Source organism: Ambystoma mexicanum, chromosome 1q, assembly GCF_040938575.1.
Source record: "Ambystoma mexicanum isolate Mex_15411 chromosome 1q, UKY_AmexF1_1, whole genome shotgun sequence".
Lineage (NCBI taxonomy): Eukaryota > Metazoa > Chordata > Amphibia > Caudata > Ambystomatidae > Ambystoma > Ambystoma mexicanum.
In genome coordinates this window covers 474,791,423-474,802,709 of record NC_090922.1, presented here as the reverse complement: position 1 = coordinate 474,802,709, position 11,287 = coordinate 474,791,423, and positions in this window count along the sequence as shown.

Below are 11,287 nucleotides of genomic sequence, written 5' to 3'. Positions count from 1 at the left end.
AACTGTGCAGAACCAATCTCTTAGTTAAAATAATATAATTCAATCTATTTTAATCTAACCAGAACTGTCTCCTAACTGTCACCTGTCATTTGCAAAGCTGTCACCTGTCATTTTCTAGTTGCAAGCTGTAACTTGTCACTTTGAACTTTTAAAATTTCAAATCTGAAAAACGACCTTTACCATATCGCTCATATCTCTGTGACCGTTTGTCTTAGAGACTTGCAGTAACTTTCCTCTGAAAGCTGGGCATCTTGGCTTTTCAACGAACCTAGAACCGCATTCCTACTCCCTATACTTTTGCCGCAATCGCGAAAAAGGCACTCGCGAATTTGCCGCGATTTGCAAATTTCTCCACGTGTGAAAACAGCAGCTTCATTGCTTTCATTTGCCAAAAATTCGTTTAACCTGCCAATCATTCCTAGAACATTGCTAAAGTAAGCCTGAACTAATTTAAACCAACTAATCCTCAACCTGAACCTCCATAGGGAATTAAAATCATTTTAGCACATTTTCCAATATATTGCTATCACATTTTAAAGCATTTTGAGCCTGTGTAAAACTCATATCTATTCTCCTCTAAGCTTGCTGGGAAACTGGAACTCTGTATTACATTGTGATTGTATACCTGAACTGTGTGCTCTTCCTTCCATCTCCTTACATTGTATAGGGGGGGGAATTGCCACAAAGGGAAAGTGATTACCTTGTCTTTTGTGAAACCATATCAGTTTATCTTCTATACTGCATTTCATTCATTCAACCTTGCATTTCCTTGAACCCTATAAAGCATTCTCTACCACATTATTTTTCTGTCCCTATTTACCAGTGTGCTACCTTATCCATTTCATGTCAACTCCTTAGTGATTATAAAGAAGTGTGCTAGTGCCAGATTCTCCGTTGTTAATCTTTATCATATCAGATTAAGTGTGATATTCAATTATTAAGTTATTATAAAGTGTGATATATATATATATATATTGTTTAAATTCTCTAATAAACCTTTTAACTTGCAAAACAGAACTACTTCTTGGCTCAGTGGGGTCAGGGGGATTCCAAGAGAGGGGTGTTATATAGGGTTAGTCATCCAGAACGCATGAACTGGACATAAAGATATATCAATAAGGGTTTCCATTCAGTATCCCAGACTAGGCATTGACTTAGCTGTAGTGTTGAATTGAATCCTCTTACAAATTGGGGGCTCGTAGCCGGGGATTCCGGATTAGATCTATCACTTGTGCAGATTAATACAGTGTGCCAGCTGACCAGATACACATATCCGGTCGGATCATCACGCTGTGTTACGCTGTAAAGCACTCCTCAAAGGAACGCTCTAAGGAAAAGGTCCGTTTTGCAAAAATAAAATACAAACTTCTGTAAGTCAGGAAGGAACTCAAATTCCAGAATGACGACCTTGGTAGATATGAAAATAGCCAGAGAGCACTTCTTACATAAGCTATTTGTGAGAGGTGAGTGGACTCATCAGGACCAGACGGTCTGGTTGCAAGCAGTCGCACCCCAGATCACGGAAACAGGGTCAGATATATGGAGAGACCAGGGTCCCTTACATGTGGCCCTGAGTGAACTATATATGTCCTCTAAGGCCAAGGATGAGCACAACAAGATTGCCAGGGTAGCGGCATATTTATATTTACATATGGGAGCCATGCAGGACAAATGTGCTGAAGGCCAAGATCTGGCGAGTAGGCAACTGCTGGCATTACAGAAGGCCCAATCTGATCTGGACTCTTCTGAGCAGAGGATGCAGAGGAGCCAGGAGTCAGAAAATGATAGTAGGCAGTATATCATTAAAATAAAAGAGGACATGGATATACTGCAACAGGAAAAGGCTGACCAGGATACTAGATTTCTGGCCCTGCAGAAGGAGCACCAAGACAGTTTGGACTCCTTACTGCAGAGCCAGAAAAAGCTGGAGCAACAATTAGACTTTAACAGGGCATGCACGGAGCAGGTAGCCACCCTGCAAAGTCATCTAGATAGAGTGAAGGCAGAGAGCAACAAGCTGATTTTGAAAGACCTGGATACCCAGGCAGAGTTTGATGAAGAACGCCAGAAAGCTGGTGCCTTTCAAAGGCAGAGGGACGACCTGGCGGCACAAATGCAGGTTCTTAGTCAGGAAAGAGACGCCTTAGGCCAGGAAGTCTGCCATTTAAAAAGAAAAACAGAAGAAAATCACTTGGCCCTCCAGGGGCTGGGTGACCTCCAAAAAGAACACCAGAACTTGTTAGAACACACCAGGAGGGTGGAGGATGCTCTGGCAAGAAAGGAGCAGGCCAATAGGGACACAGCTCAGGAGGTAACCCTCCTGCAGCAAAGACTGGCCCAGTGCTCCAGGACCAATCAGGAGGCACAGAGAGAGAATGAGGCTCTCTGCCAGCACAATGATAGACTCCAACAACAGGTAGCGATGCAGGAGAGACTGATAGAGTCTAGTAAGGCCTTAACTGAGGAACTGAAGGCGCAGGCTCTTGCATTGCAACAGGGAGCAGGGGCGGATAGAGATGAGGTTCGCTGGGAAAGAGAAACTCCTGAGCATAACCCCAGGAGCCCTAGTACCAGAGGCCTTTATCTCTCTCAGTCCCTGGACTCTGCCACCCCCATGTCCCCTGGCGCACATGAGCACAGGGCCACAGGGATGGCAGATTACTATCCAGCCAGAAGCATGGGGCTCATAGGCCAGTACCACCCAGGAATGGAGGGGCGGGCATCCGGGTATGGGCACCCAAGCACAGTGCAATTTGATGGGGAACCCCAGGAGAGTAGGCCCATTAAGAGCATCCTGAAAACCTCTGCCCAGTTAGGTCAGTGGGGGGGTACCCATCAAATCCTGGCAGCAAGGAGGGATCTGAAGACTCCTCTGAGCGGTACAGGACACAGGAGACCAGGTCCCCACATTCTGCCAGCCATTCCCAGGCTCGCAGAATCCGGGAAAACCTGGAAGAACAGACGGGAACCTCTGGGAGCAGTGCCTCTGAGTCAGAAGATGAATGGACCAGGGTTACCCGGACCAAAAGGGCCAATAAGACAAAAGGGGCCTTGCAATCAGGAGCGTCATCACGCCTTATCATAAGAACGCCAAGTATTCTGTTTGGGAGCACTTAGAGTTGTTTGAGCAAATGATGGAGACTTTCCATTTGAAGGACAGCCAAAGCTGTATTCAATATGTAAAGTGGACCTTCTCCCCGGAATACTCCAGTTTCTTTGCGGGGCTGGAGGACCAAAATCATTTAAGATGGTCCACCTATAAGGCGGCACTCTTGAAACATTTTTCTACTCATAGAAATCCTCAAGAGGCTCGCAAGGCAGCCTACAATTTACAATGTGGGGAGTATGAGGCCCCACAAGAATTTGTGCAGGAGTTAAAGCGTGCTTTTGCACAGACCACAAGAAGGGTGCGCACGGATAGCAGAGAATTTATTAATACGTTTTTCCATGCCTTGCCCAAATACATAATGACCCAGCTCGTGAGGGATTTTCACGAGAAAAGATCTTTAGACTGGGTCATTGAACAGGCGACCCGGATCTATGAGGTGCAGAAGCCAATAGAAAATAAAAATAATGCGCCCAAAAACCCCAAAGCCAACAACACCCCTGCTGCTGCCAAGGTGGCAGAGGTAAAGGTCACCCCTGTTTTAGATTTGGAGATGGGGGGCCTAAAAACCTACCTGCACCTGATAATGCTAGGCCCAGAAGGTCCTCGGGCCAGTCACAGACAGGGAGCCAGGGAGGCAGTCCCACAAATGGGGTCCCTCGCTCTCCTGATTATGTAAGCCCCCGTTACAAGGGAAACAGACCCATCCTGGGTTATGTGTGGACTCCTCCAGCCCAAGGGGGGGGGATCCAGCCAAGCACCTAACCCAGAGAACTTCCCTCCCAACTTCTCACAGGAGGGCAGAAACTCACCAAACCCTGGGCAGAACGTCTTCCCCAAGTATCCACTAAACTTCCAGCCCCAAAATCCTCCACCCTTCTTTCCCCAATTCCCTGAGCCCAGACAACCGAATCCGGGAGAGGAGAGGCCAAGGGTGGAGGGGTATCCAAATCTTCCCAACCAGGGGTACTACCAAAGAAGGGATAGCTACCCTTCCCGGGATCAGCCCAGGGGAGAAAACAGGGCCCCGTATCAGCCTGAGCGGGTTTCCCAGTTAGAGCGCCAGGTTCAAAACATGGCGCTGGATCTGAGTCACATACTGAGGGCTCAGCAGAACCCTCAGATCGGCATGCCGGCGCAGAACGCACCCAACTCTGGACCTGGTGCTCCAGAACAATGACGGGGGCAGCACCCCGATAACTCACCGGTTCCCAGGGAGGAGGCACAAAGGGAAGGGGGGTGTAAAGCCTTGGAGGAAGCTTCCTTCCTCACTTGTAAACAGCCCCTGGAAACCCAGGAACCGGAAACAAAATCTCTTCCCCCTGAAAGTCTGCCTCCTAAGGAGCAGAGGGGGGTAGGAGAAACAAAAGACCCATACAGACTCAGTTTGAGGAGGAGGTACAGATCTTCCAATTTGAGGGACAGGGATCCTCAGAGGATCCTGGGAAAAGGATCTTCTCCTTCAGAGAGGGGGGAACTCCTCCCAAAGAAAAATGGGTCCCTAGAGATGCAAATCCAGACTGGGGAGATGGGGAGACTGAGCTACCGCCGCCCACCATCTCATCCCAGAACCAACAGCAAGAAAATCCCCTGGTTCAAACCCATCCTGGTGACTGCCTCCAAAAAGGGGGGGGCGGCCCAGAACCAGAGCCAGGGGAACCCACAATGGCTCTGATCTCCAGTTGCCAACTTTTTCTTTCAGATTCCCAAGGCTCTCCACAGAATTCTGCCCAAATCTCTTCGCTAGCGATGTCCAAAACCAGAAAGTTAGCCCACCAGTTGTCCAAAAATGTGCATTATCTGTGCCCCCTTGAGGAGAAAGAGGGAAGATACTATGCCCCGGTACAAGTACAGGGGCAGGGTACAATTTTGGCACTGGTGGACACTGGATCTCAAGCTACCCTTCTGTCCAGAAGGGTCTTTGACGAACTGAATGCAGGAAGGGGAGAGAATTACCAAATTCCTCTCACCTCTCTTCCTGGACAACTGCAGAACTTTGACGGGAAGGAAATTCCCGTTGAGGGGACTGCAGACTTGGACATTAAGATCGGGCGACACAAGGTGAAACACCCGGTCATAGTTGTGACTCCAGAGGGCACCCCTTGTTTACTAGGGAATGACCTCCTGAGAAGGTTGTCACCCCTAATAGATTGCGTAAACAAGGTCCTCTGGACCCAGACTAGCCGACCCATAAAATTAAAACAGAGTGTCAACCATGTTAGTTTAAACGGCACATGCCACATGGTTGAACAAAAATCTGACCAAGTAGAATTCCACTTCCAGAATAACCAAATTCCAGACGTGACAGTAATAGCAGTAGGACAACAGACTGGTGATGGGGGGTCCTCTCTATTTCTGAAAATCAACCTCCCTTCCAGTTTAAGGTGGTATTCCACACTGGAAGGAAACACCCTGAAATTCTTTACTAATCCACAATCAGAAACTCCCACTCCTATAGTCCAGAAAGATGTGAAATCAGCTCAGAGCCTGGCTGATATTCAGCAAATTGGAGAGCAGTTGTTCATCCCTGTTCAGTTAAATGATGGGAAGGACTCTGTTCTCGCTCGAGTGTGTGTGAACAACGGTAAGAGCTTCATCAGCGAAGCCATGTTCCGCCAACTCCCAAAAGATCCAGCCATTCCCACATTCAAACTGATAGACAAATGGGAAATGGACCTGGAAGCACCCAATTCCAAACATCTCCTGCCAAGCAGGTGTATGCTCAAAATCTCCATTGGCAACAAGAGCATAGTCCACAATTGTTGTGTCGTGCGAGACATCACTGCCGCCTTTTACTTAGGCAGTGACATTCTCAATCGCTTTGCCATTAGTTTGGACTTAATAAACTTCAAAGCTTGGTCCCGATTAGCGGATAATCCCATGGGCTTTGATGATCCAGAAAAAGCATTTAGGTCAGCTCAATTGCTACCTTATGCAGTTGAAATTCAGATCAAAGAGGAAGTCACCATCCCAGAGAGGACCCGACAATTCTCCCTGGAAGTGAAAGCTAAAAGAGGACAACATTTGAAAAACCCTGATGCTTACATACATCTAAACGCTTCTCTCCAACAGCAAGGGTTGGGGGTAAACCCAACACCCGTAGTCAACATAGAACATGACACCATTCTAATAGAGGTGGATAACAGCGACTTAAAGAGTATTACTCTAGCCGCAGGCACCATTATTGGAATGGCGGTTGATGACCGACATTTTTCCATTGATTTAGGCAATGAACTGTTAGGGCCAATCCCCAAGGACTGCGTTGACAGTGACAGTGAGGACAATACAACACCAGACAGGATTTTTACCCGGCATGGGGGGAACTTCCTGGTGTACACTTCCTGCCCCTATGGTAAGGAAGATGTGACTTGTGACTTCAGGAGAGATGAGGTGATTTTCCAGGTCCATTAGGGCTGCCTTTCCCACCTGAAGCCTCCGGTCCAAATCAGCACTCTGACCAGGGACTTCTCCACCCAGCTGGAGGAGGCCGCGGAGATAGCCAAACCAGAAGTCTTTCCAGGCTTCAGGCAGATGGTGGAAGAGAGAGTCAACCTAGCTGATGCCTGTGTGACTCTGGAACAAAAGCAAAAGTTGAAACAAGTTTTCTTGGATTTCCAAGATCTCTTTGCGGTAGACTCATATGACTGTGGTCGCACTGACATCCACACAACAACAATCCCCACGGACCCTGGCATGACTCCTGTGTTTGTGAAGCAATATCGCTTGCCTCTCGCATCAATGGAGTCCCTTACTGAAATAATTAAGAACCTTGAGTCCCGGGGAATAATCCGTCCAGTCCACAGCACCTTCAATAATCCGGTGCTGGGAATATTAAAGCCAAACGGCCAGTGGAGACTCTGCGCCGACCTTAGGGAGCTCAACAAACGGGTCCATACTTCCCGATGGCCTCTGCCCTACATTGACCAAGGGCTGGCCCAGATCCAGGGGTCACAGGTATTCACTGCAATAGACCTGACCAATGGATACTGGACTGTGCCTGTCAGTAGGGAGGACCAATACAAACTGGCTTTTACCTTTGGGGGCCAGCAGTACACATGGACCCGGACTCCCTTCGGATACCTCAACTCTGGCAATGAATTCAACATTTTCCTACATAAGGCCATGCCCGACCTGGGTGCGAGGGGTAACCTGGCTTATGTAGATGATGTCCTCATCAAAAGTTCATCTGTGGAGGAACACATAGCGGAGATCCGTTATAATCTGACCCAGTTGAGGGCCGCCGGAGCAAAACTTTCCTTTCAGAAAGCACAGTAGTGTAGAACCCGTGTTAATTTCTTGGGGCATGAGATTACTCCTCAGGGTCTCTGTCCCCAGGAAAAGAAAGTGGAAGCACTTCAGAAACTGAAAGACCCCACAACTCTGCGGGAACTAAGGAGCCTCCTTGGACTGACTAATTACAGCAGAAAGTTCATTGAGGGCTACGCAGAGATCACCAGACCCCTGATTCATCTCCTGAAGGGGGGGGTCAAGTGGGAATGGGGTCCAGAACAAGCCGAGGCGGTAAAACAACTCAAGAGAAGCCTCTCACAAGCGCCCTGCCTAGCTTACCCTGTCAGAAACAAGGAGTTCTTCCTGGAGACGGGGTTCTCTAATACATGCTTGACGGCAGTATTATACCAAAAGCATGACAAGGTCAATAAAGTAATCTCCTATGCGAGCAAAACTTTATCCTCTGTGGAGGAAAAATTCAACGATTGTGAGAAGGCACTCCTGGCAACGGTGTGGGCATTGAAGGATTACCGCCCGTTTATCCATGGGGAACACATCATAGTGGAGACTCCACACCAGCCTCTGCAATATCTCCAAAGTGACAGAATCCGGCCCGGAAATGTGAGTAATTCCCGAATTACTTCCTGGATTCTGTCAATGCAAGGCTTTCCTGTGGAGGTCAGATATGGCCAAAACAAGAAGAGTCCCCTCGCGCAAGGTCTGGCTGACTTGCATGATTGTGCCAGAGAAAACTGTCTCAAGGACAAAAGTCTAAAAATAAAGGACAACATGGAGGCATACCTTAATTCCCCCCACAAAGTCTTTGAAGAAGACAAGTGTGAGGGAATGCCCACTGTATATGTGGATGGATGCTCTTACCATGTTGACAACGACGGGGAGAAAGAACTGGTGGCCGGCGTAGGGAATGCATGGGTGAATGAGTCCCCAGAACCCTCCGCTGGATACAAAATTGGTCCCCGAAGTAGTCAGGTGTCAGAATTGATGGCTGTGCATCAGGCCATCCTCACTGATGTCCAGCATCAACTCCACAAACTGGTCATAATCACAGATTCGGATTATGTACGGAACGGGTTCGTGGAGCACGTGGTTAATTGGAAAACCAGAGGCATGTTATGTGCTAACAACAAACCCTTGAAACATGGGAAGCTAATCCAAAACATTGATGATCTGGTCACATCGAATGGGATGACCATCTATTGGAAAAAGATCAAGGGTCATTCCAAAGTAGAGGGACCAGACAAAACTGGAAATGACTTAGCTGATCAGCTGGCCAAAACCGGGGCCATCCAAGGGGATCTAATTGAGATTGAGTCCCTGTTGGGGGAAATCCAGGTCACTGCTATCACTAGGTCCCAGACAAATGCTCACAACGACCTTTCAATTGCACAATGGAGTAAGGAGACCCCTGATGCTGATTTGATTACCGCTCAGAAGGGGGATCCAATTATTGGTAAGTTTTACCAACACCTTGAGGACCCTGAGAACTTTCCCCTGACGGATACCGATTATATTGGGAAAGATGACCTAAGAGTGTTGATGAAATGTCCAAAAATTCCGAATCCAAGACGGTTTGCTGGTAAGGAAATCCAAAGCTGGCCACGATCAGTGGGTGGTTCCTACCTCATTCCGAAGCCTGATATTAAGTCACGCCCATGATGCGGAGACCGCCGGTCATAGGGGGTTTCACACAACACTGGAAATCTTAAGAGAGGTTGCATACTGGCCACACATGGGGCAGGTCCTTGACCAATCCTTGAAGGGGTGTCTTGTGTGTGCGCAATTTCAGCCGAGTCCCTCACACACCGCGCGCCTCTCCAAAAGCGGGGGATGACACTGCCATGGTCAGATTTGCAAATCGACTTTGTAGGCCCTATGATTCGCTCGTCTAAAGGAAACAAGTACATGTTGACCGTTACATGCTTGTTTACCAAGTGGGTGGAATGTCTCCCAGCCCCAAATTGCAAGGCAGAAACTGCAGCTGCCCTGATGATTAACCACATCTTTTCCCGTTTCGGCCTACCTCAAAGGATTGAGTCAGACAGGGGTAGCCACTTCACCAGTGAAGTAATGACAAAGATGTGGGAGATACTGGGGGTCAAAAGGAAGTTGCATATTGCTTACCGGCCAGCTTCTTCTGGGGCAGTAGAGAGATATAACCGAACCATTGTGAGCATATTAAAGAAGTTTGTGGCAGATTCTGGGCCAAGTTGGGATATCCGATTACCTCTGGTCCTAATGGCCATCAGATCTACCCCTTCATCTGCAACCAACCAACCATTTGAGTTGATGACTGGGCGCAAGATGGTGCTTCCTCAGCATTTGCCATACCGGACCCAAGAGCAGACACTAATAAATGCCTCCACAACTCATGAGTATGTGGAGAATTTAAGGAAACACCTTCAACATGCTTTTGCTTATGCTCAGCGGAATCTAGAAAGATCAGCTGATAGCATGAAGACCCACTATGACCTGAAGACTTCCAGGAAGGAATATCAGGTGGGGGACCGGGTCTATCTATACAATTTCCAAAGGAACCAGGCCAAACAGCGAAAATTTTTGCCTACATGGAAGGGACCCTTTGAGATTATAGACAAGATCTCCCCTGTGGCCTACAAGATCCACATCCCCAAAGGCGGTTTGGCAGAGGGGGAAGACAAGTGGGTCCACATTAACCAGTTGAAGTGTCCCATCCCAGGCACACTCTGCAACAACTGGAGGAATCCTCTGGAATCCTAGAGGGTGCTGTCTCAGATTAATTCAGTTCTAACTTAAAATATCCTACATATCGCCTATCAAATTCTGAGTTTCTCAATGTGGGTGTTTTGGTTTTTGAATGCAAAAAGAAATGTGCATGTTCATATGTTTTGACTATAAATTTATATGCCACCCCACTATATCAATGGTGGGGGAGAAATGTCAATGAATAGGTATTGCCGCTCTTCCTTTGTCGTCCTAGGAGAAAGAAAACCTGGAGACGGGCCAAGGAGGACGATCCGGAGACCGGGAGCAGAGACGCAAGGGGCCCAGTGTACCGCCCAATACTCCCATCAGGACCGGCGTGGAGAAGCGATCGATCCGACCGGATGGAGGAAAAGATGCTGAACTGTGCCATCTATTGGAAGAAGATGAGGAAACATCCCAGGTCTTGCGAGTTCCATCAGTGAAACAGAATGGCCATCGCAAGAGGGGGGCTTGTGGGATGTTTTTACCCATGCATCCGAGCCCTACCTCAAAAACTGTGCAGTACTGGCATTGAAAACATCATGATGGCCAGAGCTTCCCAGAAAATGCCCAGGGAAAGGCATGAAGAATAGGCTGCCAACCAATTTTGCCGATGTTATGGGCACAGAAGGGCACTGCCTAAAACCACCATTGGACTACCCACACAGTAGCCTGAAACCATTGGGAATGGCAATGCTGATTGCCAAAAGCAACCTAGAATTGTGGGGAATTCATTTTCTTAAATCCCAAAAATGGGTGCATTACCAGTACTCACCACTATCAGAAAGCCGGCGTTTTAAAACAACACCAGACTTTTTTGTGAAAAACTGAATAAATAAACCCAAAGCAGGCCAAAGAAAGACTTACTGAGAGGTGGATCCAATGTAAAGTTATATTCTGAAGTGACTTGAAGGTTTATAACAAGACTGGCTGAGCTGTGGATTTCAGCAGTTTAAGTAAATTTGGACTGAAAGACAGTAAAAATCTAAATGTTTAAAAGAAATGAGTGACCTACTTTTGAGTGTCACATAGGTTTCAATTGTTTAAATGTCATAGTTTTAAACTTAGAATCAGCATTTGAAGGCAAGCGTCCCCAGCCAGCACGATCCTCCCCACAATGAGAGACAATGAAGGACTCTCCCAAATCGGGAATAAGGCCAAGACAGAGTGCGGGTGAGCTTAAATGGGAGTTTATCAATGAGAATATGG